General features: G+C 39.0%; 1 protein-coding gene across 3 annotated transcripts in view; it reads right to left on the bottom strand.

The window, feature by feature from the left end:
• LOC149065049 (uncharacterized) overlaps positions 1-3,090 on the bottom strand; it is a 99,570-nt gene that overhangs the window by 20,715 nt on the left and 75,765 nt on the right. The window contains exons 1-2 of one of the 3 annotated variants that reach the window (XM_089254335.1): positions 1,008-1,060; positions 811-947 (exon numbers count right to left, since the gene is read on the bottom strand). The exons of 1 other annotated variant lie outside the window; for it this stretch is intronic. The gene's annotated coding sequence lies outside the window, so the exon portion shown is untranslated. Of the gene's footprint in view, positions 1-810; positions 1,061-3,090 lie in introns of those variants that run through there. One more of the 3 variants, XM_089254336.1, reaches the window with a different exon arrangement.

Raw genomic sequence — 3,090 nt, forward strand, 5'->3', positions numbered from 1 at the left:
TCACCGCTTCCACTATGTTCATAGCCTAAGAAAACCCAGATTTAAGACATCGAGCGGAACAGGCGCTGTATAATCCAGAATCACCAAGGGCGCTATAAGTCGCCAACGCCGTCACTTGCAGTTCTGCCGACCGACACTCGCACTTGTTTTGCCGGGTTGTCGTTGTTCTAGATTGTTCCTCCGTAGCTTCCATTACCCATCCATTAGAGATGACGCTTAAAGCGCGGGCGATTCAAACGGATAACGGTATTTTTACCCTTTGTGCAGTAGCGTCGTTGCATTGGATTATTCCTGATTACCTTTTGCTAGTTGTTTTTAGTGTTTTCTTTCAAACGTTTGAACAGCCATTTAGTTTTTTTCGTTCCGAGCATTACGATTACACGAACCGGATTACATTTTCGTCGACCGGTAAGGTTGTATCCGTTTTATTTATTTTTCTTATTAATATTCGTTATTTTATTTAATTAGAAAAACCCGGAAAAGGTCCGGGTTTTAATTTTTTTTATACATAGAATATAATTATTTATACAACATGCAGGAACGTTGTTTATTTAAATATACTATTATATTTCTTTTATGTTTCATGATATTTTTCATATTTGAATGGGTTTTTATTATTGTTTCCTATGCTGGCGATTTTTTTTTTCGGCGTCCGCAATGTCTAACGGCCTTGGCGGCTTTTTGTCGGGTCGTCGGACATATTTGGCGCCGAGAAAGAAAGTTGCCAAAAATTGCCAATCTCTGGATTATACAGCACCTGTTCCCTTTTTATTCGTCCGAACACGTTAAAACGGGCCTACATCTACTGACCTGCACTTGAAGACGAACTTGACCACGAATGAATCCGTCCAAGGTTTATGTGGATACACGCCAATATAGGATCCTATTGTATCCCTATATGACTAATTATGACGATCTTTAATAGTCATTTAACGATCGAGATCAGCCTTGACTTGAATAATTAGTGTCCTCTATACCTACTGGGGGCTTTAGGGATCGAGATCAGCAAAAGCACGATCGGCCAAGCTCATCGGCTATATTTCGTCGACTGTGACTGAACTCAGCTCAGTAGATAAACAAAGGATGGTAGTTCGTAGTAGTTGTTCTTCCAAAAAAAGCTTTTTTGAAGAAATTCGGTTAGATTTTGAGTTGCTGAGAACAGTTTTACAGAATGTTTAATGAGGATGAAATTGGAAAGTTTGACAAAAGAAATGTCGTTAAATGATTAACGGCCGTATTCACCAACACAGTTTCAACTGCAATCACAAGTGAAAGGATTGAAGATCAAAACGGATTGGTTAAATGAAGGATTTTAATCAATCCGTGTCGATCGCTGATCGTTTAACCTGCGATTGCAGCTGGAACTGTGTTGGTGAATACGGCCGTTAAAAGATAACACGTTAGATCAGTTTAAAAAAAAAACAAACTATAACAACCACTACGAACTTTATTCTTTGTTTATCTCGAGAGTCAAGTTCAGTCACAGACGACAATGTTTACCCGACGATCATTGCTGTTGAGATCGTGCTCTCGTCGATGTTGATCGTTAAATGGTCATAACTTGTCATCAAGGGATTCAATTAGGATTCCACCTTGCACGATTCATTAATTGGTTAGACGTGTTGATTCGTGGCCAACTTCACATTCAAGTATAGGTCAGTAGATTGTTAAGGTATTTTTTTACTGTTCTGGAGAAGTTGGGTCTGGGCCCCGTTGGCCAAGACCGTCTTAAGAGCATTATGGGCACCCTGGCCAAGTGGTTTTTCTGAGGCCCTCTGTCGTAAATTCTAGAAAATTTTAACCCGATATCATTTTCGTGAGGCCCCGGGTGGGCCCATGTGTTGAGACGGCACTGCCGTTGGCCACCCACACGCCAAAAATATCTTGCTCTATCATTAGACTTTAAAATGTCGAGACTTAATTTCATAATTAATTAAAACATTTTTTTAGGGGGGAAGAATGATTTACACTTCTTTTCACCATTTGGCCCCATGCTAAAAGAAAAAGCAAAGCCGCTTGAAAGTTAAGCGTATCCACTCAATGTTAAAGAAAGGCTGCGGAATTGATAGCAGCGCCATCTGAAGTTTGATGTATCAAACTTACCGATTGATGGCGTGGCTCCCACGCTTCTCTTCCCCCTGATCGCGTTATTCCGATTTCAACCTTGACTTATTTTTCAAAGTCTATTGCTACGGAACCTAAAAATCTTAATTCCCACTAAACCGTACATTTTTTACTTCTTTATAGGAGACTTACTTATGCATAAAAATATAAATCACTCAGTAACAATAACAATGTTATCGACACTTCAACAGCTAAATCTATACTTGTGAACACCCGTCTTTGTGTCATTTTACACCCATCAAATGCATGTGGACTTATTCAATAAATATAATTTTAGTTGGCCCTCGGAAGGCCTGTTTTTATAATTTTAAAGATGAACAATTTGCCAAAATAACCGTCAGCAATAGCTAACCAACCATTGAGAAGAAATATAAGTAACCAACTTTTATTTCTCCTCTAAGTAACCAACCTAACCCAGAGTCTTCACGTAAGTAAGTAAACAAAATGGCGCTGTGATGGGGAAATGACTTTCCCACCCGATTCTAGCAGCCAATCACAGGCCAGCAGGCACCCATCTAAACAGAGAGGGCGCTGATGCCGTTTGGATACCAGTTTAATGATAGGACTGTATTTGCTTACTCTTAATGCAGCTTTGAGAAAAAGTGTCAGCGACCCCTTCAATGAGGCCATGATGGACCTAATTTTTTGGCCACTGGGTGTACAATGTATTAGTCTTAATTTTTCTGGCTGGTGAAAGTTTCGAGTCATGCAGCGAATCTGTGTTTATATATATATATGCAGAACAACACAACCAATTTATTTTCAATCGCTTGCTTAGAAATGCAATACTTGTTGATAAAAATAAGCATCCTTTGTTATTATTACCAGTTTTTTTAACGAAGGTCTGATTTTTTTTTTTTTAAAGTTACAAGTGATGTTGTAATAATGAGGTTCTACTGTATTGCTATGACCCACTCATGATTCTTTGTTATATTTATCCCTCTGCAGATGTTCCAGACACGAGTT

Source organism: Pholcus phalangioides, unplaced genomic scaffold, assembly GCF_987345545.1.
Source record: "Pholcus phalangioides strain wild (caught in Gottingen) unplaced genomic scaffold, Ppha-v1.0 ptg000041l_1, whole genome shotgun sequence".
NCBI lineage: Eukaryota > Metazoa > Arthropoda > Arachnida > Araneae > Pholcidae > Pholcus > Pholcus phalangioides.